At 44.3% G+C, this 27,182-nt stretch overlaps 1 long non-coding RNA gene across 1 annotated transcript in view; it reads right to left on the bottom strand.

Annotated features, from left to right (window-relative positions):
- LOC141258144 (uncharacterized) overlaps window positions 1–27,182 on the bottom strand; it is a 41,824-nt gene that overhangs the window by 3,860 nt on the left and 10,782 nt on the right. Inside the window, exon 2 of the long non-coding RNA XR_012318209.1 lies at window positions 8,319–8,499. This is a non-coding gene — a long non-coding RNA (uncharacterized lncRNA). The remainder of the gene's footprint in view (window positions 1–8,318; window positions 8,500–27,182) is intronic.

Here is a 27,182-nt window from a genome sequence, read left to right as displayed (position 1 = left end):
TTGCTTTGCTGCCTCTGGCACTGGACTGCTTGACCGTGTGCATGGCATTATATGAAGTCTGAAGACTACCAACAAATTTTGCAGCATAATGTAGGGCCCAGTGTGAGAAAGCTGGGTCTCCCTCAGAGGTCATGGGTCTTCCAGCAGGACAATGACCCAAAACACACTTCCAAAAGCACTATAAAATGGTTTGAGAGAAAGCGCTGGAGACTTCTAAGGTGGCCAGCAATGAGTCCAGACCTGAATCCCATAGAACACCTGTGGAGAGATCTCAAAATGGCAGTTTGGAGAAGGCACCCTTCAAATATCAGGGACCTGGAGCAGTTTGCCAAAGAAGAATGGTCTACAATTCCAGCAGAGCATTGTAAGAAACTCATTGATGGTTACCGGAAGCGGTTGTTCGCAGTTATTTTGGCTAAAGGTTGTGCAACCAAGTATTAGGCTGAGGGTGCAAATACTTTTGTTTGGCCCTTTTTTGGAGTTTTGTGTGAAATTATCAATGATTTGATTTTTGCTTCATTCTCTTTTGTGTTTTTTCATTGCAAGCAAATTAAATGAAGATAATAATACCAAAGAATGTGATTGCAATCATTTTCAGGAAGAAACTGAGTATTATCTGACAGAATTGCAGGGGTGCCAATACTTTTGGCCACCACTGTATGTATGTATGTATGTATGTATGTATGTATGTATGTATGTATGTATGTATGTATATATACACATATTGTAAGGCGGGGTGTTCACACAGTGCAGTAACTGAGGCAGTGACCCAAGCAAGTCCACATAAACAGCTTTTATTCAGCAACTCACGGGTAAACAGGACAGTCCTCCGGTTCGCAGCCGGGTTAACATGAGTCCATAAACAACGGTTGCTGGGGGCAACGGCCGCGCCGGGTCGCTCAAAGCCTGACAGGTGCAGAGCCTTTCCAGGCGTGGGTTCAGCCACCCTCGATCCTGCTGAGTTTTCCTGCTATGCTCCTAGTAGGTTCCAACACAGAACAACACTAATCCTTAGTGCAGGGGTTTTAAAGGACCTGTGGCAAGAGCCACTGGAAAACCCAGGTTGGAGGGAGGAGGCCGCCCCACTGCCTTCCTGTAGCCTCCCCCAACAAATGAAGGCCCTGCCGGGTTTTCCTTAATCTGCCTTAGCCAGGTAGTCTAACCAGGTCATTGCTCACCTTCAGTCCTGCATTGCAGCCGCAGCTGTGTATGTGACTGCAATGAACTCCAATGGATTTAATAGGTCTCTGTACACATTCTGGGGGATATATAACATCCCTCGTATACGATCCCGGTCACTGCCTCACTACATACATACATACATACATACATACATACATACATACATACATACATACATACATACATACATACAAAAGTTGGTGAACAGAAAGTGTAATAAGGTTATGAAGGGGGAGATTTATCAAACATGGTGTAAAGTGAAACTGGCTCAGTTGCCCTTAGCAACCAATCAGATTCCACTTTTCATTCCCCACAAAGTCCACAGAAGAGCCTCTTTGGAATTGGGAATTTCACGAGCTTCTATCATGCGAATCCTGAAATCTATTGGGTGGAAAGCTTATCGTCCACGTCTAATTCATGGTTTATTGGAGGATGATCCAGACAGGCGGCTGCAATTTAGTGAGATTATGTTTAACGAAATTGAAGAAAATCCAGTAATTTTAGATAACATTATGTGGAGTGATGAAGCTTCTTTCAAATTATCCGGCCATATTAACAGACATAACTGTATTTACTGGTATAATGAGAACATGCATTTAACATTAGAGCAACAACTAAATGAGCCTGGTGTCAATGTTTGGGGTGGTATTTCAAGTTTTGGAGTTTTAGGACCAATATTTTTTGATGGAACAGTCACAGGAGATAAGTATCTCGAAATTCTAATGAATCAAGTTGTTCCCCAGTTACAGCAACAGCCTAATTCACATGACCTTTATTTCCAACAAGATGGGGCCCCTCCACATTATTCAAGAGTAGTGCGCGAGTATCTTGATGAAACATTTCCTAATAAATGGATTGGCCGAAGAGGCCCACTTGGTTGGCCGGCACGTTCACCAGACTTGACCCCAATGGATTTTTTCTTTTGGGGAGTACTCAAGGACAAAGTTTATAGTCGAAAACCAAAAAGTGTCAGTGATTTGAAAAATTACATAAGAGATGTATTTCAAGAAAGTAATACCCAAAGAGACTTGTGCAAAAAGGTTTGTCGAAGCGTAAGAGGCAGATTCAAAGCTGTGCAAATTGTAATGGAAAACAGTTTGAGCACCTGCGTTGATAAAATTTAAGGGCTTTTGTATTATTGTTCAGAATAAAATTTAATTGTCAATGTTATGCTTGTGTTAGTAAATATAATTTTAGATATAAATCAAAATAAATGTTATTATTTTCTGGTCACCTACTTTTGTGTATATATATATATATATATATATATATATATATATATATATATATATATATATATATATATATATATATATATATATATATATATATATATATATATATATATATATATATATATATATATATATATATATATATATATCTATATATCTCTGCACAATATTTATGAATCATGTCCCATTCCTTCTAATTTATTGTCATTTTGGAATTCTCTAATGTGACCTTACTTATGAAGTTGATTAATTAGTGGTGGATGCATGTCCTCTTTACCTATGCTGGAGAAATTCTAGGATGAGGTACTGTAGAGCTCGATTTTTCCTTTTCTGTATCACCTCTCCCTTATTTTAAGAATTAAATCTTTTATCATGATGTTCTGTTTAATGTAATAAAGAACATATTTGAATTTATAATAGTCTTCCTTTGTTATAGGATTTTTTTGAGCTTTTGGAGTTATCACTATTTATTTACCTCTGTATAGGTATAAACTAATATAGAACTAAGAAATGGTAGGATATAATCATTAACCCCTTAACAACATCTGACGTACTAATGCGCGTCTGTGCCCTGGGACTTAAGAGCCAGACCCGTATTAGTACGTCTTGGCGATCGCGCGCGCACACAGGCGACACCTGATACTATGTGCAGGGAGCAGTCCTGCACCGCACCCAGCACATTAACCCCTGCGATGCTGCGATCGAAGTCGATCGCAGCATTGCGGGGGCAAGGGGAGGTGATCGCAGATACTCACCTCCTCTTCCGGCTTCCAGCGCTGTCTGCAAAGGCTTCCCGGGTGTTGCCATGACGACCCGATGTCGTCATGACAACATCCGGGTCACCAGACAGCAGGAAGATTGTTTGGACATGCGCAGTGCATCTCCAAACAATCTTCTCCCTGTCCGGCGCTGACAGCCTGCATGGCACAGGGATGGTGCTGCATTCCTGTGCCATGCAGGCGATCAGAGAAAAAAAAAAGTGAAAGTCCCAGAGTGGGACAAAGTAATAAACTATATAAGCTTCCAGCAAGTGAAAAAAAAAAAATAAAAAAAATAATCCACCAAAAATAAAAATATAATGTACCCATCAATAAATATTATTATAAAAAAAAAAAAACAAAACCACACAATAAAAAAGTACACATTTGGTATCGCCGCGTCCGGAACAACCTGACCTATAAAACTGTCCCACTAGTTAACCCCTTCAGTGAACACTGTATAAAAAAAAAAAAAACCGAAGCAAAAAACAATGCTTTATCACCATATCGCCAAACAAAAAATGGAATAACACGCGATCAAAAAGACAAATATAAATAAAAATGGTACCGCTGAAAAAGTCATCTCGTCCCGCAAAAAACAAGCTGCCATACAGCTCCATCATCCGAAAAATAAAAAAGTTATAGCTCTCAGAATAAAGCGATGCTAAAAAAAATTTTTTTCTAGAAAATTGCTTTTATTATGTAAAAGTGCAAAACATAGAAAAACAATATAAATGTGGTACTGCTGTAAACGTACTGACCCGAAGAATAAAGCTACCTTATCAATTTTACCACACGCGGAACAGAATAAAAAAAAAAAAAATTCCTGAATTGTTGGTTTTTGTTTATTCTGCCTCCCAAAAATCGGAATAGAAAGCGATCAAAAAATGTCACGTGCCTGAAAATGGCACCAATAACAACGTCAAGTCATCCCACAAAAAACGAGCCGTCACATGACTGTCTGCCAAAATCTGGAAAAATTATAGCTCTCAAAATATGGCGATGCAAAAACTAGATTTTACAAAAAATGCGTCTTTTAGTGTGTGACAGCTGTCAGTCATAAAAACCCCATATGATTCTGGTATTGCTGTAATCACACCGACCCGAAGAATAAAGTCGTCTAATCACTTATACCGCACAAGGAACGGCGTCAAAAATAAACTCTTGGGTTAGGATTGGGCTAGAGTTAAGGCTGGGTTTGGGTTGTGCTAGGGTTAGGGTTGTGCTACGGTTAGGGCTGGGGTTAGGGTTGTGATGGGATTGGGATTTTTTGCAAAAGTAAGAAAAAAAGATGACGATATGGCGACTAGTGTTGAGCGCAAGTGCTCGCTACTTGAGTTTGCATCGGGTGCTCTGGAATGCATTGAGTATCGTGGGTATTTGAGTGACATGCTCGAGTCTCTGCCCCATATGCTTCACGGCCAAAAAAACTTTACGGGGATTGCCTGCCATGCACGAGCGATCCCCGCATGTTTTTTTTTTGGGTGTCTAATAACCGTGAAACATGCGGAGCAGGGACTCGAGCATGTCACTCGAGCACACGCTGTACATGGTGCATACCTGAGTACCCGATGCAAACTCAAGTAGCGAGCACTTGCGCTCAAGACTAATGACAACTTATTCAATATGATGACCTAATGTAAGCAAATTCTGTGTCATTCCTCTGGGTTCAAAATGTTCACTATAAACCTTAATAAAATCCTTGGGGGGTATAGTTTCCAAAATGGGGTCACTTGTGGGGGAGCTCCACTGTTTAGGCACATCACGGGCTCTCCAAACGCGACATGGTGTTCGCTAACAAATTGAATGGAAAATCGTCTCAAATTGTTAGCGGACGCCATGTTGCATTTGGAGAGCCCCTGCGTGCCCAAACATTGGAGCTCCCCCACAAGTGACCCCATTTTGGAAACTAGACCCCCCAAGGCACCTATCTAGATGCATAGTGAGCACTTGGAACCCCCAGGTGCTTCACAAATTGATTCGTAAAAATGAAAAAGTGTTTTTTTTTTCACTTTTTCAGTTTTATGAATCAATTTGTGAAGCACCTGGGGGTTACAATTTGAGCCGACAATTTGTAAGCGGACACCATGTTGCATTTGAAGAGTCCCTGTGTGCCCAAACATTGGAGCTCCCCCACAAGTGACCCCATTTTGGAAACTAGACCCCCCAAGGCACCTATCTAGATGCATAGTGAGCACTTGGAACCCCAGGTGCTTCCCAAATTGATTCGTAAAAATGAAAAAAAAAAAAAAAACTTTTTCATTTTTACGAATCAATTTGTGAAGCACCTAGGGGGTTACAAGTGCTCACTATGCATCTAGATAGGTGCCTTGGGGGGTCTAGTTTCCAAAATGGGGTCACTTGTGGGGGAGATCCAATGTTTGGGCACACAGGGGCTTTCCAAACACAACATGGCGTCCGCTAATTATTCAAGCAAATTTTACAATCAAAAAGTCAAATGGCGCTCCTTCCCTTCCGAGCCCTGCGCCAAAACAGTGTTTTTTCCCCAAATATTGGGTATCTGCGTGCCCAGGGGAAATTGCACAACAAATTTTGGGGTCCATTTTTTCTGGTTACCCCTGTGAAAATAAAAAAAATTGGGTCTAAAGTAACATTTTTGTGAAAAAAGTTAAATGTTCATTTTTTTTTTCCACATTCAAAAAATTCCTGTGAAGCACCTGAAGGGTTAATAAAGTTCTTGAATGTGGTTTTGAGCACCTTGAGGGGTGCAGTTTTTAGAATGGTGTCACTTTTGGGTATTTTCTGTCATAAAAACCTCTCAAAGTGACTTCAAATGTGATGTGGTCCCTAAAAAAATGGTTTTGTAAATTTTGTTGGAAAAATGAGAAATCGCTTGTCAACTTTTAACCCTTATAGCTCCCTAGCAAAAAAAAATTTGGTTCCAAAATTGTGCTGATGTAAAGTAGACTTGTGGGAAATGTTATTTATTAACTCTTTTGTGTGACATATCTCTCTGATTTAAGGGCATAAAAATTAAAATTTTGAAAATTGGGGGGGGGGGGCATATTCCACGATAGGGGACCAGGATGGGAGGAAGTATATACCAGGTTGGGAGGGACCATATTCCAGGATGGGGGACTATATTCCAGGATGGGGGAGCATATACCAAGATAGGGGACCAGGATGGGAGGAAGCATATACCAGGTTGGGGGGGGGGACCATATTCCAGGATGGGGGAGCATATACCAAGATAGGGGACCAGGATGGGAGGAAGCATATACCAGGTTGGGGGGGACCATATTCCAGGATGGGGGACCATATTCCAGGATGGGGGACCATATTCCAGGATGGGGGACCATATTCCAGGATGGGGGACCATATTCCAGGATGGGGGACCATATTCCAGGATGGGGGGGGAGGGAGCATATTCCAGGATAGGGGACCAGGATGGGAGGAAGCATATACCAGGTTGGGTGGGACCATATTCCAGGATGGGTGAGCATATACCAGGATAAGGGACCAGGATGGGGGGGGGGGGGCATATTCCAGGATAGGGGACCAGGATGGGAGGAAGTATATACCAGGTTGGGGGGGGGACCATATTCCAGGATGGGGGACTATATTCCAGGATGGGGGAGCATATACCAAGATAGGGGACCAGGATGAGGGGAGCATATACCAGGATGGGGGTGGGGCATATTCCAGGATAGGGGACCAGGATGGGAGGAAGCATATACCAGGTTGGGGGGACCATATTCCAAGATAGGGGACCAGGATGGGGGGGGGGGGGTGCATATTCCAGGATGGGGGGAGGGAGCACATTCCAGGATAGGGGACCAGGATGGGAGGACGCATATACCAGGTTGAGGGGACCATATTCCAGGATGGGGAACCATATTCCAAGATATGGGACCAGGATGGGAGGAAGCATATACCAGGTTGGGGGGGGGGGGACCATATTCCAGGATGGGGGACTATATTCCATGATGGTTGAGCATATACCAAGATAGGTGACCAGGATGGGGGGGGAGCATATACCAGGATGGGGGGGGGGCATATTCCAGGATAGGGGACCAGGATGAGAGGAAGCATATACCAGATTTGGGGGACCATATTCCAGGATGGGGGACCATATACCAAGATAGGGGACCAGGATGGGGGGGGGGGGGAGCATATTCCAGGATAGGGGACCAGGATGGGAGGAAGCATATACCAGGTTGGGGGGGGGACCATATTCCAGGACGGGGAACCATATACCAAGATAGGGGACCAGGATGGGGGAGCATATTCCAGGATGGGGGACCAGGATGGGGGGAGGGAGCATATTCCAGGATGGGGGACCAGGATGGGGGGAGGGAGCATATTCCAGGATGGGGGGGCATATACCAGGATTGGGAAGCATATTCCAGGATGGGAGGAAGCATATTCCAGGATGGGAGGAAGCATATTCCAGGATTGGGGACCAGGATGGGAGGAAGCATATACCAGGTTGGGGGGGAACATATACCAAGATAGGGGAGCATATACCAGGATGGGGGGGAGAATATTCCAGGATGGGGGGGGGGGGGAGCATATTCCAGGATAGGGGACCAGGATGGGAGGAAGTATATACAAGGATGGGGAGGGGGACCATATTCCAGGATGGGGAGGGGGACCATATTCCAGGATGGGGAGGGGGACCATATTCCAGGATGGGGAGGGGGACCATATTCCAGGATGGGGAGGGGGACCATATTCCAGGATGGGGAGGGGGACCATATTCCAGGATGGGGAGGGGGACCATATTCCAGGATGGGGGACCAGGATGGGAGGAAGCATATTCCAGGATGGGGGAAGCATATACCAGGATGGGGGACCAGGATTGGAGAGCATATACAAGGATTGGGGAGCATATGCCAGGATTGGAGAGCATATACAAGGATTCGGGAGAATATGTCAGGATGGGGGAACAGGATGGGGTAGCATATATCACGATGGGGGAGCGTATACCAGGATACTGGACCAGGATTTGGGAGCATATACCAGGATACAGGATCATGTACCAATAAAAATGCTCGCCACCCGAGCATGAAATGGGTTGAATAACTAGTACAGTATATCAATGTGTGCTGGACAGATTGGCGGCATCAGAGAAGGTCAGGCAGACGAGAGCTTTGTATGTACCTAGATTTTATACACTTACCTGGATATATACATACGCACCCCAGACCCCGTACACTGCTCTGGGACAGAAGACTGGTATTGGAACCCTTCTCTCAAGGTCTTGCTCTGATTCACCATTTCGGGGTGGAAGGGATGTATTCTCCAGATCATCTGTCAGGATGATCCAGTCTTCCTTTAGAATCTTCCAGAATGTTCTAGTTCTAAGTTGAGAAGAGAAATAACAAGACATTTTACATATACAGTTTATCTACATATTCACTGACATACAGAATAACATGGATAGGGGAGGATGAAGTGGCCTGTGCTTATATATTTCTATATTCACTAACTTAGAATATAACTGGGGGGGAGGAAGCAGCTGTTGGCATCTCCAGAGGGGATCAGGAAGACAAGAGCTCCATATAATAATAATAATAATAATAATAATAATAATAATAATAATAATAATCTTTATTTATATAACGCCAACATATTCTGCAGTGCTTTACAATTCAATTTACAGACATTATTGACACTGTCCCCATTGGAGCTCACAATCTATTTTCCCTATCATTATGTCTTTAGAGTGTGGGAGGAAACCGGAGAAAACCCACGCAAACAGGGGGAGAACATACAAACTCCTTGCAGATGATGTCCTTGGTGGGATTTGAACCCAGGACCCCAGCGCTGCAAGGCTGCAGTGCTAACCACTGAGCCACCGTGCTGCATCTTGGGCTGTTTTTCTGTGGGAAACCAATATACAAGTGCCAGCAGCAGTTTTTATAAGATGTCTCAAGTAAGTTTTCTCTCAGCCAGTCTGATCTCAATCAGTCTTTACATCACTTTCATGATAGCGGCCTCTGAAATACAGAATCAGATGTTCTATGTACCACACACGGTATAGTCTACCATATAAATATGTCATTAATAATACCATGTGCAGGGGATGTATCGCTGTACAACTAGGCAGAACTTCTGTGACGGAGATTGGGAAAGTTGGGTAACAACCTATTTTAGCTGTTATGGAGGTCATGTGGGTTTCAGCTTTCCCAGTGACAGATAGAACTAAGCAATTGAAGAATATAATCATTGATTAAATAACCTAGGGATAAATATAAGGCACTTACCTAGTAGTTCAGAGATGGTAGACATTACCGTCATTGCTATATACTTGTTATGAACATACTCACATGGGTAACAGAGAAAGGGAAGCACTACTAAAGGGAGACAACGCACCTACACCTTACTGGTTCCAGTACAGACTACAAAAGGCCCTAGTCGCATAACTAAATACACCTCCTCGGATCTGGCTTCCTAGAAGGCCATTGAAGGGTTTCTTGTACCTCCTGAGGAACCAGAGGGTAGGCCGAAACACAAATCCAACAAAGGTAGAGGAAAGAGTGCAAGGAGGCACAAGAATCCAGGATGAGAAACTAAAACACATTCACAAAGGATAAAAGGGATATATGAGGAGAACCAAAAAACAAACAAAATAAGTGAAACCTCCCAAACTCTCAAATGTTGATGAAAAGGAAAAGCTGTTGGTGAGGAAACTCAGATTCACAACCGGACAAACAACTGGCTCTTATAGGACAGTATAAACCACTAGATGAGGCGCTCGAACTCCAAACACCAATCTACTAGAATGTATAGCCAGCAAGTGAGGTCAGTGAAAAGTGAACATATAAATCCCATCCTCAAATGTGATAGGACAGAAACAAAAGGGAAAATGGAAAACACCTAGAGAGAAGTAAACCAAGAAAGGAAACAACAAAGATAAAATAAACCATCAGCATTTGGAGAGAGACGAAAAGGGGTGTAACTCAGCAGAGAGGAAAGCTGACCATGTAGGAAAAAAGTCACCAGATCAAAACTGGAAACTGAACAATGACAGTACCCCCCTTCTACGAGGGACCACCAGACCCTCAGAAGCTCCAGACGTTGCTGATGGAACTCTCACCAGGCGATCCACATGGAGATCCTCGGAATTAACCCAGGAGTTATCTTCCAGACCATAACCCTTCCACTTAACAAGATAATGTAGACGGCACCTGATCCGCCTGGAACCGAGAACTCGCTCTACCACATACTTCCGATGCCCTTCCAAATCCACTTCAATTATGTCCTGAGCTTTTTAAAAGGGAAGTATCAAAAGAGTTATTGATCCTCTAAGTTGTAATTTAACCGTCACAGGATTCAAAATTTGAATAAACTTATAAGGACTGTAATGCAGCAGGTTGCTAGCATTACTGTAAATGGTCCAGGATGTGCTTACTGGACCATGTACCTTCCCCTTTATCTGACTGGTCACATGACTGTGACATCACCCAGGTCCTGCATGCACAGTAAAGCTCTGTATACATGACTGGGACAGCACACAGGACCTATACACACAGCTGACTGATCACATGACTGTGACATCAGCAAGGTCCTGTCAGTATGAGGCTGTCTGTGCACAGCATATATAAACCTGCTTAATTTGAGACAGGTGTGTTCGGTGTGAGAGGCGTGAGGCCTGTTCCCCATGTGTGTGGGATACCGTGATACCGTGAAGCCTGGCAGCCTGAAGGCAAAGACTAGATCCTGTGCGGATGCTAGTGGCCTTGGAAGGCAGCGGCTTTGAAGTGAAGCCTGGTACCTGAAAGGTCGAGCCTGGATCCTGTGCGGATGTCAGTGGCCTTTGAGGGAGAGCCGGCTTGAGTAAGAGTCCTGGAAGGCAGAGCCTGGATCCTGTGTGGTTGTCAGTGGCCTTTGAGGGAACGACGGCTGGAGACCCCTACCTGGGAAGCCGCAGAGCCACAGTGGTGGCAGAGTAACGGACTGAGACAGCTATACCCGGCAAAGGTAATACCCGGTGCTATATGGACATTGTGATATGAACATTGCTACTTTATTACCTTGCCGTAAGCTGTAACCTGGAGCAAGTGGGCCGGTGTGCCACTTGGCTCATGAATTGTTTGTGTGTGTAAACCTGCCGGTGGCGGACTAAGATGAACTGTGTGTGAACAGCGGTTTATGAAGTGCCATAATAAACTGCAACACTGTGTGAAAAACGTAAAGACATTGCACGTGTGCATTGATTGACGCAGCGAAGCGAGTTACCCCCAGTATGATGACGAGCGCTGCCTTACAGGACCTACAAATTTAGGAGCAAATTTCATAGATGCGACCTTTAAGAGTAGATTTTTTGAAGACAACCACACAAAATTCCCCACCTTCCTGCGTCTGCAGTTGGCACCTCTTATGGCCCAGTCACTGGTTACCAAAAGACCCTTTTCGACCTCCCTCCAGACTTCATTTAATCTGGATGAAAATCTCTCCTCCTCTGGCACAGACGATTGAAACCCTGAAAATACGAGAGGAAAACCCCCCCCAGAAAAAAAAGTGAGGTCCCAGTAGCTGTAGAGGTGCGGTTCTATAGAGCAAACTCAGCAAGGGGCATAAATTCCACCCAGTCTTTCTGATTAGACGAAACAAAACATCTTAAATGCTGCTCTACCTCTCGGTTCACCCTTTGTTTGCCCATTAGTCTCGGGATGATAACCTGAGGAAAAAGACATCTTAATATGCAATCGTGAGCAAAAACTACACCTAAACGCTAGCCAGAAATTGAATCCCTCTATCGGAAAAAATATTCTTGGGAACATCATGCAATTTAACAATATGAGAAATGAACAAAGTGGCTAAGCTGTTGACAGCTGGCAACTTTTGAAGTGGTACCAAATGAACCATTTTGCTGAAATGGTCCACCACACGACAGTATTACCGCCAGAGTTAGGTAAATTGGTGACAAAGTCTATGGACAAGCGAGTCCAAGGCTGTGACGGAGCCTCATTAGCACATTGACAAAACTGACACAATGGGTATACATAAGTATCATAATCCCTATGGGAAGAGAGCAACTCCCAAGATAGATAAAACATACCGTAAAATGGAGCAAAATGCCCCAAAAAGGAGTGACACTGAAGTACCAGTCATGTTGATAATAAAAAAAATATAAATTTTATTTCTCAATATAAAAAATTGATAATCGACAAGTTATAATAAGTAGATGGTGAAAACACAAAGAGAACGTCACCATAGGTAATACTATGCATAAGGACAAAAAGCAGTCACGTCATATTTCACAATGAAACAAGCCTGGTATTTGTAACAAGTCCTAGTGCAGTGGTGGCGAACCTTTGGCACGAGTGCCAGAGGTGGCACGCAGAGCCCTTCGCCACTCTCCTCAGCCCACACCACCCCCTCATCATTAGCGCCGCCAAAACTCTCCTCTGCGCATGTGCTATCCCATCAGGCCACACGTGTGCTGAGGAGGGTGAGGTGGCTGTGCTAATTATGAGGAGATTATGTGCGTGCCCACAGGTAGCACTGACCAGAGCAGGGAGGGAATGGGCAGAGGTGAGTAGCTATTTTTTTTTTTTTTTTTTTTTAATGTGACTGTATAAAGCTCCATACAGTGTAATGGGCCCCACATAGTCCTCCATACAGTGTAATGGGCCCCACATAGTCCTCCATACAGTGTAATGGGCCCCACATAGTCCTCCATACAGTGTAATGGGCCCCACATAGTCCTCCATACAGTGTAATGGGCCCCACATAGTCCTCCATACAGTGTAATGGGCCCCACATAGTCCTCCATACAGTGTAATGGGCCCCACATAGTCCTCCATACAGTGTAATGGGCCCCACATAGTCCTCCATACAGTGTAATGGGCCCCACATAGTCCTCCATACAGTGTAATGGGCCCCACATAGTCCTCCATACAGTGTAATGGGCCCCACATAGTCCTCCATACAGTGTAATGGGCCCCACATAGTCCTCCATACAGTGTAATGGGCCCCACATAGTCCTCCATACAGTGTAATGGGCCCCACATAGTCCTCCATACAGTGTAATGGGCCCCACATAGTCCTCCATACAGTGTAATGGGCCCCACATAGTCCTCCATACAGTGTAATGGGCCCCACATAGTCCTCCATACAGTGTAATGGGCCCCACATAGTCCTCCATACAGTGTAATGGGCCCCACATAGTCCTCCATACAGTGTAATGGGCCCCACATAGTCCTCCATACAGTGTAATGGGCCCCACATAGTCCTCCATACAGTGTAATGGGCCCCACATAGTCCTCCATACAGTGTAATGGGCCCCACATAGTCCTCCATACAGTGTAATGGGCCCCACATAGTCCTCCATACAGTGTAATGAGGACTGTGTGGGGCCATTATACAGTATGAAACACTATGTGGGGCTATTTTACTGTATGGAGGACTATGTGGGCCATTATACTGTATGGAGGACTTCTTATGCCCATTATACTGTATAGAGCACTAAGTGGGGCCTATTATACTGTATGGAGAACTATGTGGGGCCATTATACTGTTTGAAGCACTAAGATGTACAATTATACTGTATGGAAGTCTCATTGGGCCCATTATACTGTATGGAAGGAAATGCAGGGGTTCATTATACTGTATGGAGGACGATGTGGGGCCTATTATACTGTATGGAGCACAATGTGGGGCCATTATATTGTATGGAGCACAATGTGGGGCCATTATATTGTATGGAGCACAATGTGGGGCCATTATATATTGTATGGAGCACAATGTGGGGCCATTATATATTGTATGGAGCACAATGTGGGGCCATTATATATTGTATGGAGCACAATGTGGGGCCATTATATATTGTATGGAGCACAATGTGGGGCCATTATATATTGTATGGAGCACAATGTGGGGCCATTATATATTGTATGGAGCACAATGTGGGGCCATTATATATTGTATGGAGCACAATGTGGGGCCATTATATTGTATGGAGCACAATGTGGGGCCATTATATTGTATGGAGCACAATGTGGGGCCATTATATTGTATGGAGCACAATGTGGGGCCATTATATTGTATGGAGCACAATGTGGGGCCATTATATTGTATGGAGCACAATGTGGGGCCATTATATTGTATGGAGCACAATGTGGGGCCATTATATTGTATGGAGCACAATGTGGGGCCATTATATTGTATGGAGCACAATGTGGGGCCATTATATTGTATGGAGCACAATGTGGGGCCATTATATTGTATGGAGCACAATGTGGGGCCATTATATTGTATGGAGCACAATGTGGGGCCATTATATTGTATGGAGCACAATGTGGGGCCATTATATTGTATGGAGCACAATGTGGGGCCATTATATTGTATGGAGCACAATGTGGGGCCATTATATTGTATGGAGCACAATGTGGGGCCATTATATTGTATGGAGCACAATGTGGGGCCATTATATTGTATGGAGCACAATGTGGGGCCATTATATTGTATGGAGCACAATGTGGGGCCATTATATTGTATGGAGCACCATGTGGGGCCATTATACTGTATGGCGCACCATGTGGGGCCTATTATACTGTATTGAGGATTATGTGGGGCCTATTATGTGGGGCCTATTATGCTGTATGAAGCACTAAGCTGAACAATTATACTGTATGGAGGACTCTGTGGGCCCATTATACTTTATGGAATGAAATGCAGGGCCCATTATACTATATGGAAGACTATGTGGGGCCCATTATACTGTACAGAACACTATGTGGGGCCCATTATACTGTACAGAGCACTATGTGGGGCCCATTATACTGTACAGAGCACTATGTGGGGCCCATTATACTGTACAGAGCACTATGTGGGGCCCATTATACTGTACGGAGCACTATGTGGGGCCAATTATTCTGTATGGAGGACTATGTGGGGCCAATTATTCTGTATGGAGGACTATGTGGGGCCCATTATACTGTATGGAGGACTATGTGGGGCCCATTATACTGTATGGAGGACTATGTGGGGCCCATTATACTGTATGGAGGACTATGTGGGGCCCATTATACTGTATGGAGGACTATGTGGGGCCAATTATTCTGTATGGAGGACTATGTGGGGCCCATTATACTGTATGGAGGACTATGTGGGGCCCATTATACTGTATGGAGGACTATGTGGGGCCCATTATACTGTATGGAGGACTATGTGGGGCCCATTATACTGTATGGAGGACTATGTGGGGCCCATTATACTGTATGGAGGACTATGTGGGGCCCATTATACTGTATGGAGGACTATGTGGGGCCCATTATACTGTATGGAGGACTATGTGGGGCCCATTATACTGTATGGAGGACTATGTGGGGCCCATTATACTGTATGGAGGACTATGTGGGGCCCATTATACTGTATGGAGGACTATGTGGGGCCCATTATACTGTATGGAGGACTATGTGGGGCCATTATACTGTATGGAGGACTATTTGTGCCCATTATACTGTATGGAGGACTATGTGGTGATTACAATTGGAGAATCATACTGTGATGGGGTCACCATTCTTTGTAGGGGGAACTGAGGGGGGGGGATACAGTAGGGTCATCATACTATGCATGTGGAGGGTAATGTGGGGGAATTCACTGTGGGGGTATCATACTATATTTGGGGACAATAAATTATGATTCCAACAAAAGTATCTGTATAATTCAAGGTTTTTTATCCTTTGTTATTGTATATTTATATTAGGCCATATGCTTTTTACTGCTGTTGCATAACATTATATTATTTCAATATAATTCAAAAAGTTTATCATTTTATTTGATAGAAAAATGTCTACAATTAAGGAAGTTTTTTCTTAACAAATATCAAGTTTGGCCCGCGACTTTGCCAAGCTTTTAATTTTGGCCCTCTGTGTATTTCAGTTTGACTTCCCTGGCTTAAAGGGTAATTCTCATCATGATAAAGGGTTACACTTGCAAACAGGTTGTAAAAACAAACTCCTTTGCAATTTTATTTTTGATTAAAACTTCTGTCCATTCTCAAGAACAGACCTCCAGTGCAATCGATGGCTAGTATCTTAGGCTTGGAGTGCAGTGCTTACAAGCTCTTTACTATAGACTCTATAGCGTGCTAATGTTTGAGTTGTTTTTTCTAAAGTAAAACCTCATTGTTCAGGTTAAAATTGCCGTGTTGGCACTTTGCGATAAATAAGTGGGTTTTGGATTGCAGTTTGGGTACTAGCTCTCTAAAAGGTTCGCCATCACGGTCCTAGTCTAATGAGAAAATATATACAAATGGTCAGTAGTGTGAAGCAGCCACAGGGTGGCATCCAAGTGCAGAAACAATGTTCTCACAAATGTATCGAAGTATAAAGTCAGGGACACAGGCTATTAGGCTGTGTGCCCACAATGCGTTTTTGGTGTGTTTTTTGGTGCGGACTTGCAGCGCGGAAACACTCCAGAAACGCATTGCATACCTTAGCCCATGACTTCCTATGACATTCTGCAAGTTCTGTGCACATGGTCAGGATTTTTTCTGTGCTGATTTTACTTGCAGAAAAAATACAGACATGACCAATTCTTGTGCGTTTCTGCATGCGTATTTGCCTATACAATGCATTGGAAAAAAGCATGGCAAATACGCATTCAAAAACGCATCAAAAACGCATGGAAAAACCGCATGCGTTTTTCTGCCAAGCAGATGCAGAAATGCTCAGGAAAATTTCTGCTTCATTTCTGCATCGCGGGCACTAAGCCTTAAAGTGAATTGAAAAGCTTAATCCATTGTCCTCAAGCGTACTAAAGTGCAATGCAGTGTTTACCCATGTGGGAGATAACCAGGTGTATGTCCATCCGTTGGAACCTCGTTAGGCAGGAGATAACCCGTTGCAGCCCGATGGGAGGCTTTAGCCTTGGCAGACTCAGCTTTTACGGACACACTCATTTACACCCTTAAGAGCATTGTGCCACCAAAAGGACCTAGAAAGATCTCCAAGTGGCAGAAGAACCCGGATTTCCAGCCAAAACGGAATAATGCACTTCATTAAAAAGATCTATGCGTAAAGAAGGTGGTATATAAAGTTTGTTTATAGGCAAACCTTCTGGCGCACTGTCCTCAGCATCCTGAATGCGCTGCCTGAGATTTATCCCCAGGGCACCCACCAACACCCCTCACTAAGAATCTTTATTGGATATTCGTCCATCAACTCTGGGACAAAGCTACAAGACAAAGTGTCAGCCTTGACATTCTTAGATCCGGGAAGATACATCACAGTAAAACAAACCAGGCAAAAAAAAATGGCCCAGCGAGCCTGTCTAGTGTTTAAACACTTAGCATCATCAATATACAACAGGTTCTTATGATCAGTAAAGACTGTCACCCTATGACTTGCCCCCTCCAACCAATGTCTCCATTCCTCAAAGGCTCATTTAACCTCCAGAAGCTCTCATTCACCCATATCATAATTAGACTCAGCTTGAGAGAACTTCTGGTAGTAAAAGCACAAGGGTGTAGGTACCCATTCTTTTTTTTGCAAAAGAACAGCCCCCATTCCAACAGCAAAAGCGTCCACTTCGTCAAAAAATGGCAGCTCAACCTCGGGTTGACTGAGAACCAGAGCCTTAGAGAAAGCTGTTTTGGGAGCAGAAAAAGCATTTACTGCCTCGGCTGACCAGGAAGAAAAGTCTGTTCCCTTCTTGGTAATATCAGTCAAGGGCTTGGCTATGATTGAAAAGTTCTTAATGAACTTCCTATAATAATTTGCAAAGCCCAGAAATCTCTGCAACGCTTTAGGTTATTCGGTTAAACCCAATCAAGGGCTTAACGGGATCCATCCAAAATACTGATGCAGAAACCAAATGCCCCAAGAACTGGACCTGCTGTACTTCAAATAGACATTTCTCCAGTTTAGAAAATAAGTGGTTGTCTTGAGAATCTGTCAGACATGCCAATGATGCCCCTCTTGAGTATGCGAGTAAATCAATATGTCACCCAGATAAATTACCATAAATCTACCCACCAGAGAGCTAAAAATGTCATTTATGAAATTTTGAAAGCCAACCGGAGCATTGGTTAACTGGAACGGCATAACCAAATTTTCAAAATGACCCTCAGGCGTATTCAAAGCGATCTTCCATTTGTCACCCTGCCAAATACGTATGAGGTTATATGCCCCTCTCAAGTCTGATTTGGAAATCCATTTAGTTCCAGATAATTGGTTAAACAGGTCAGGTATAAGGGGTAAAGGATGGGGATTGCGAACCGTAATCTTATTGCTGCATATACATTAAAATCAGAGAATACTCAGGACTATAGAACAGGAGAAGGACTTGAGTATTCTGGTTACAAGTAAGCTGAGCAGCAGTACTCAATTTCAAGCAGCAGCCGCAAAAGCAAACAAGATTTTAGTGTGTATAAAAAGAGATAAAATCCCGCGATTCTACCGTATTGTTACCCCTTCTTAATTCACTCATGAGGCCACATCTAGAATATGGGATCCTATTTTGGGCTCCACATTTTAAAAAGGATATTCAAAAATTAGAGTTAGCCCAAAGGCGGGCAACTAGATTATTACAAGGGATGGAAGATCTTTCATATGATGAGAGGTTGGAAAAGTTGGGCTTGTTTAGCTTAGAAAAAAGATGCCTCAGAGGAGATCTCATTTACAGTGGTGTGAAAAACTGTTTGCCCCCTTCCCGATTTCTTATTCTTTTGCATGTTTGTCACACTTAAATGTTTCAGATCACAAAACAAATGTAATTATTAGACAAAGATAGCACACGCAAACACAAAATGCAGTTTTTAAATGAAGGACTTTATTATTAAGGGAAGAGAAATCCAAACTTACAGGGCCCTGTGTAAAAAAGGGATTGCCTCCCCCTCCCTCCTAAATCATAAACCAAATTTAATTTATCACATCTTTGGGAAGCGGAGTTCAATTTCCCTAGCCACACTTGTTCTCAATCAATAAATCACTTAAATAGGACCTGCCTGACAAAGTGAAGTAGACCAAAAGATCCTCAAAAGCTAGACATGTTACTATCCAAAAAAATTCAGGAACAAATGAGAAACAAAGTAATTGAGATCTATTAGTCTGGAAAAGGGTTATAAAGCCATTTCTAAAGCTTTAGGACTCCAACGAACCACAGTGAGAGCAATTATCCACAAATGGCAAAAACATGGAACAGTGGTGAACCTTCCCAGGAGTGGCTGACCGATCAAAATGACCCCAAGAGCACAGAGACGACTCATCCAAGAGGTCACAAAAGAACCCACAACATCCAAACAACTGCAGGTCTCACTTGCCTCAGTTAAGGTCAGTGTTCATGACTCCACCATAAGAAAAAGACTGGGCAAAAATGGCATGCATGGCAGAGTTCCTGTTATGATCTGCTACAGAGACTAAGGAAAGAGAGGAGATCTGTCCCTACAATAGAACTAAACTAGATCCCTACGATGTAACGGGGAACCTGATCCTGCGATCAGACCCGCTAAAGTCCTCGGCTAGTCTGAACGCAGACCTATAGATGTGAGGGAGGGATCCCTACAAGATCTAGGGACTGGGAAAAGTTGGACACCTCCTAGCAGAAATAGTAGCAGTCAAAGACAAACACACAACAAAAAGGCATAAGGGTCAGAAGACCTAGCAAAACTAACAGAGAACGGCAACAGAGCAACAAGCTAGCTCAACAGTAGTAAATACAAATGAAGTCCAGCAAAGCCAGGAGGGCGGAGCCGGACTAAATAGGCAAAATGGTCATGTGACCAGCAAACTAAAAAAAACCTAACAGGAGAGTTGTAACAGTACCCCCTCTTCTAAGAGGATCCTCCGGATCCCCTAGGCCCAGGCTTACCAGGAAACCTCCTGTGAAACGCTCGGACAAGTCTGGGAGCAGAAACATCATCCGCCCTCACCCATGAGTTATCCTCAGGTCCGAAACCCTTCCAAGCGACGAGATACTGCAAACTCCCTCTATACCGTCTAGAATTTAGGATGCGGGAAATTTCATATTCCCCGTCCTCCACCACCGGAGGAACAGTGGCAGAGGCGTCACCATCCGACACATCAGCCTTTTTCAACAGAGAAACATGAAACACCGGATTAATCCTCCAGGACGTAGGAACCTCCAGCCTAACAGCAGATTGGTTAACTATCTGAAGTACCTTAAAGGGCCCTACGAACTTGGGACCCAATTTTTTAGAAGGAATCCTCAAGCACAGATTCTTAGAGGACAACCAAACCATGTCACCAACAGCAAACAAAACCTATTGCCGTTTCCTATCAAAGTACCTCTTAGATTTCTTGTTAGCCTCCTGAAGATTACCACGCACATCCGTCCAAACTCTCTCCAAATCACCGGAAAAACTCTCCTCCTCAGGCACAGCCGAAACCAATTTGGAAAATGACCCAAAAGACGGATGTCTCCCAGAACAACAAAAAAAAGGCGAACACCCAGCAGAAGAGGATGTATGGTTGTTAAGAGCAAATTCAGCAAGTGGCAGAAACTCAGACCACCCCTCTTGATTGTCTGCCACAAAACAACGCAAGAACTGCTCAATATCCTGGTTCTTCCTTTCTGTCTGGCCATTAGACTCCGGATGATATCCAGATGAAAACGACAAATGAACTCCCAACCTGTCACAAACGGCACGCCAAAAACGAGCCACGAACTGAGGTCCCCTATCAGAAACAATGTCAGTAGGAACACCATGTAGTCTGACAATTTCCTTGACAAAGGCCTTGGCGAGTGTCTTAGCGCAAGGCAGTTTGATGAAGGGAACCAAGTGACACATCTTGCTAAAACGGTCCACGACCACCCAGATGACCGTGAAACCTTCAGAGGGAGGAAGCCAGATGTGTCCAAGTTGCACTAGGAACCTCCAGAGGGCAAAGCAACCCCGAAGCAGGAGCATGCGAAGACTTGGATCTTGCACACACAGTACATTGGCGCACCCACTTAATGACTTCCTTCTGCCATCCAGGCCACCAAAAACTGCGACCCACAAGTCTCTTGGTCTCAAATTCCTGGATGACCTGCCAACCGAGACTCATGACACTCAACAAACAAATCTCTCCTAAAGGTCCTAGGCACAAACAACCTCCCATGGGGAGTGTTAGATGGGGCATTCTCCTGTGCTTTAAGAATCTCATCCTCCAAAACGGAGTCCAAAGCAGCAATCACAACACCTTCTTGTAAAATGGTCTCCTCTTCCTCCTCAACACCGACCATGGGAGAAAAGCTGCAAGACAAAGCATCCGCTTTAACATTCTTGGTACCCGGGATGTAAGTAACGGAAAAATTAAACCGCGAGAAAAAAAGTGCCCACCTAGCCTGACGGGCATTCAAGCGCTTGGCAGCATCAAGATAGATCAGATTTTTATGATCAGTGAAAACCTGAATGGGAAATTCAGCACCTTCCAAGAGATGACGCCAGTGTTCAAATGCGAGTTTAATCGCCAGCAATTCCCGATTACCAACATCGTAATTAAGTTCAGTCTCGGAAAATTTTTTTGAAAAAAGGCACAGGGATGTACTCCATCCTTGTTTTCCTGAGACAACACCGCACCAACCACCACCGAAGAAGCATCAACCTCAACCAAAAATGGCTTAGTCACATCAGGCTGCATAAGGATGGGAGCAGAGGTGAACCTCTCCTTTAGAAACACAAAAGCTTCAATGGCCTCAGAAGTCCACTGAACCGCATTAGCACCTTTCCTGGTGAGATCGGTCAGCGGTTTGACAATAGAAAATTTTTTTATGAATTTTCTGTAATAATTGGAGAAACCCAAAAACCTCTGTATTGATTTCAAACCAATAGGCCTAGGCCATTCCTGCACAGCTTGAACTTTAACCGGGTCCATCTCAAAACCTTCACTGGAGATAATGTAGCCCAAAAAACTAATTCTCTGTACAGCAAACTCACATTTCTCCAGCTTAGCAAAAAGCGAATTGTCCATTAATAACTGTAATACCTCACGTACGCTCCGCCAATGAGACTCCAGATCCGGCGAATAAATCAAAATGTCATCCAAATACACAACCACATTTTTGCCGATTAAAGGTCTAAGGATATCATTAATAAGATTCTGAAAAAATGCTGGAGCATTGGTGAGACCAAAAGGCATAACCAGATTCTCAAAATGACCCACAGGAGTGTTAAAAGCAGTCTTCCATTCATCACCCTCCTTCATGCACAACAAATTGTATGCCCCCCGGAGATCAATTTTAGAGAACCACTTGGCCCCCACTAACTGGTTAAATAAATCAGGAATCAATGGCAGTGGGTAAGGATTGCGTACAGTAATTTTATTAATCTCACGAAAGTCCAGACAAGGACGTAAACCGCCATCTTTTTTTTTTTACAAAAAAAAAAATCCAACAGCCACAGGAGACTTGGAAGGCCTAATGTGACCGGCGGCCAAGCTTGTCTGTATGTATTCTTCCAAAGCCTTTCTTTCAGGAATAGTAAGATTAAATAAACGACTCTTAGGAAGAGTCGCGCCAGGGACAAATTCAATGGTACAATCATAGTCTCTATGGGGAGGCAAAACCTGCGACTCCTCCTCAGAAAAAACTCTCCAAAAATCCTGAATAGGTACAGGCAATTCCCCTCTATCCACAGCAGCAATGCGCCAATTACAACACTTGTCATAACACTTAGGGCTCCAGGACTTAATTTCATTGGTAGACCAATCCAGTACAGGATTGTGCAATTTTAACCAGGGTAACCCCAATATTACTGGAGAAGGCAAATTATCCAATACCACCAAATCCAAATTCTCTTGATAAATACCATTAATAGTGAGGGGAAATTTACAGACCTTGTGAGTAACACTCTTCAAGGGAGAGCCATCGACAGAAACCACAGCAATAGGGGATGACAAAGTTTTAGGTTCTAATCTAAGTTTTTCCAAGAATCCCCCATCAATCACATTCAGAGTAGATCCACAATCCACAAATACCCGAAATTCAATTAATTCATCCTGAGCAGCAGTAGTGGCAGATAGGAATACTCCCTTAGAATTTAAACAGGCAATACGAGCATGACTGACCATTTTTTTTTTTCTTTCTTCTTACGAAGCACACAGCTCTTAAATAAAATGACCAGAATTTCCACAATAGAAACACAAGCCTTCAGAAAGTCGGCGGTCTTTTTCCTGAGAGCGGGGTGCCATCGCCCCAATTTCCATCGGCTCTCCATTGTCAGCACAGAACCTCTCAGGACTCGAAGCTGACATAGCAGAAGATTTGCTCTCATTAACCCTTTCACGCAGTCTCCTGTCCACCCGTATAGCTAATTGCATTGCCTCCTGCAAGTTTCCAGGTGTGGGATAAGCAATCAGTAAATCCTTTACCCTTTCACATAGCCCTGCAAGAAACAAGCTTTTCAAAGCAGAATCGTTCCACCCCACCTGGGCAGACCACCGACGGAAGTGAGAACAATATTTTTCCACATTACCTGATCCCTGCCTCAAACGTCTTAATTCAGACTCAGCAGATGAGACACGATCAGGATCATCGTACAACAAACCCAAAGCAGAAAAAAAACTATCCACTGATCTAAAGCACGGATCACTAGGTTGGAGAGAGAAGGCCCATCCCTGAGGATCTTTGCGCAAAAGTGACATTATGATCCCTATGCGCTGTGATTCATCACCAGAGGATCCGGGTCTCAAACGAAAATATAATAGACAAGCATTTTTAAAGAAAAAAAAATCTTGTTGTTCGCCAAAAAATAGATCAGGCAGACGTACCTTTGGTTCCACAAAATGCGCTCCAGAACAGCTACTCACGTGTTGTTGGAGCTTGGTCACCTCCAGAGAGAGTCCCTGCAAGCGTTGAGCCAAATCTTGCACCAAGACCATGATGGAAAACTGGAGGTCTTTCCTTAGAGAAATTTTTTTTTTTTTATGGCTGGACTTACTGTTATGATCTTCTACAGAGACTAAGGAAAGAGAGGAGATCTGTTCCTACAATAGAACTAAACTAGATCCCTACGATGTAACGGGGAACCTGATCCTGCGATCAGACCCGCTAAAGTCCTCGGCTAGTCTGAACGCAGACCTATAGATGTGAGGGAGGGATCCCTACAAGATCTAGGGACTGGGAAAAGTTGGACACCTCCTAGCAGAAATAGTAGCAGTCAAAGACAAACACACAACAAAAAGGCATAAGGGTCAGAAGACCTAGCAAAACTAACAGAGAACGGCAACAGAGCAACAAGCTAGCTCAACAGTAGTAAATACAAATGAAGTCCAGCAAAGCCAGGAGGGCGGAGCCGGACTAAATAGGCAAAATGGTCATGTGACCAGCAAACTAAAAAAAACCTAACAGGAGAGTTGTAACAGTTCCAATATGAAAACCACTGCTGAGCAAAAAGAACATAAAGGCTCATTTCAGTTTTGCCAGAAAACATCTTGATGATCGCAAAGACTTTTGGGAGAATACTCTGTGAACTGACGAGACAAAAGTTAAACTTTTTGGAAGGTGTATGTCTCATTACATCTGGCGTAGAAGTAACAGCATTTCCGAAAAGGAATCTCATACCAACAGTAAAATATGGTGGTGGTAGTGTGATGGTCTGGGGCTGTTTTGCTGCTTCAGGACCTGGAAGACTTGCTGTGGTAAACGGAACCACGAATTCTGCTGTCTACCAAAAAATCCTGAAGAAGAATGTCCGGCTATCTATTTGTGACCTCAAGCTGAAGAGCACTTGGGTTATGTAGCAAGACAATGATCCAAAACACACCAGCAAGTTCACCTCTGAATAGCTTAAGAAAAACCAAAATTAAGAGACTTTGGAGTGGCCTAGCCAAGGTCCTGACCTTAATCCGATTAAGATGCTGTGGCATGACCTTAAAAGACGTAGTTACTTACCAGTAACGGGATTTCTCAGAGCCCATGACGGCACCACGGAGAGAGGGGATCTGCCCTTCAAGGACAGGAAACCTACAGATAAAAGGGCGGTACCTCTCTCCCGCATCAGTTGTTTACAGAGCATGAGAGGACCACCAGGTTAGTAACACAAAATTTTACAATTTAAGAACTCGTCAGAAACACCACGTGACTACAACAAGTAACTAATAAGTGTGCGCACCCATACGTGAAGGGAGGGAATGTACGGGTGTCGTCATGGGCTCTGAGAAATCCAGTTACCGGTAAGTAAATACGTCTTTCTCCTTCCCCCATGACGGCACCACGGAGAGAATTACAGAGAAGTGACTCATTAGGGGGGGGGGGGGGACCACAGCTTCCAGAACCCTTCTCCTGAAAGTAAGATCTGAAGAAGAGGTTAAGTCTAGCTGGTAGTGATTGAAGAAGGTAGAGGGGGGGAAGACCAGGTTGCCGCTCTACATATCTGCTCTATCGTAGCACTGGCCTTCTCCGCCCAGGAGGCTGCCACCGCTCTTGTTGAGTGGGCCTTCAGTTTCTCCGGGGCAGCTTCCCCGCGTGAGGAGTACGATAGTGAGATGGCCTCCCTTATCCATCTGGCCAGCGTGCCCTTAGAAGCTTCCTTCCCCTTACGAGGGCCCTGAAAGCAAACAGAGAACTATCCTCCCTACACTCTTGTGTCGCCTCTAGGTATTGGATTATGCACCTTCTGACGTCTAGTGTATGCAAGACCTTCTCTTTCGTGTTCCTAGGGTTGGGGCAGAAAGAAGGGAGGGTAATTTCCTGGGAGCTGTGAAATCTTGATGCCTCTTTTGGCAGATAGGGTTACTCTGAAAACCGACCCTGCCTATCCTCCAAGATTTGTGTGAAGGGGGGGACTGCCGATAGGGCCTGAATATCACTAACCCTAGGTGTGGATGTGAGAGCTACTAAGAGTGCTGTTTTGGAGGGACAGAATTTTTAGGGGCGCTTCTGACAGAGGTTCAAAAGGGGCCTCTGTTAAAGCTGAAAGGACCAAGTTTAAATCCCAGGGTATAGTATTTCAGGATGGGATGGGTCGGGATCTAGATGATGCTTTAATGAACCTAGATACCCATCTATCCCTAGCCAGATCAAAATTGTAGAGCGCTCCCAGTGCCGCAACTTGAACTTTTAAAAGGTACTTGTGGCCAGACCCTGCTCCAAACCCTTCTGTAAGAGTTCCAGGACAGCTGACAATGGAACCTCCCCACCCAGCCTGGAACCTAAGACTGAAAGGAATTTCTTCCAGGTTTTCCCGTACAGTTTGGTGGTCACAGGTTTCCTACTTTGAAGTAGCGTGGTGATAAGATTTGGGGAGAAACCTTTGTAATTCAGAAGAGCCCTTTCAAATTCCAGGCTGTCAAGTGTAAGTTTGAAGCCCGAGGATGGAGACCGGACCCTGAGAAAGAAGGTCCGGAAGCACCCATAGGTCGGAGATTGATTACATCCTCAGCCACGAAAACCACGTCCTCTTTGGTCAAAAGGGGGCTATCAAGATTACTCTTGCTTTCTCTTCCCTGATTTTCCTCAGAACAGCTGGAATCAGAGCGGTTGGAGGAAAAGCATAAGCTAGAGGGTAACTCCACGGGATCATGCAGGCATCCACGGCTACGGGGTTCCCTTTGGGGTCTAGGGAGCAAAAAGAGTGTTTTCTTGTTCAGATTGTTGGCGAACAGATATATGGAGGGACATCCCCACATTTGTACAATCTGCCAAAAAACTGACTGATTTAACTCCCATTCGCCCTGCTTTAGCTGTGTCCGACTCAAAGTCTGCGGTACGATTTTCTATCCCTTTTATGTGTAGGGCTGACAGGGATTGTAAGTTTTCCTCGGCTAAGTGAAAGATGACGTCTGTCGTCTGCATTAAGGAATGGGACCGTGTACCCCCCTGGTGGTTCAGGTATGCCACTACTACCCGGTTGTCTGAAAAGACCCTCACATGGTGTCCTTGTAGTGTGCGCATGAATTCCCGGAGTGCCTGCTCTATTGCTAGGAGCTCCTTCATGTTTGAGGATACTAGCTTTAGGCGTTCTGTCCAGACCCCCTGAGTTTCAAGGCTGCTGAGGTGAGCCCCCAGCCCCCGGGACTTGCATCTGTGGTCAGGATTTGAGGTGTCGGGATTGTCCAAGGAATCCCCCCGGCTAGATTGTCTATGTTCC

This window comes from Phyllobates terribilis, unplaced genomic scaffold (genome assembly GCF_046119375.1).
Source record: "Phyllobates terribilis strain yellow unplaced genomic scaffold, ASM4611937v1 Scaffold_3__8_contigs__length_932513732, whole genome shotgun sequence".
Taxonomy (NCBI): Eukaryota; Metazoa; Chordata; class Amphibia; order Anura; family Dendrobatidae; genus Phyllobates; species Phyllobates terribilis.
This window is presented reverse-complemented; position numbering and strand designations above follow the sequence as displayed.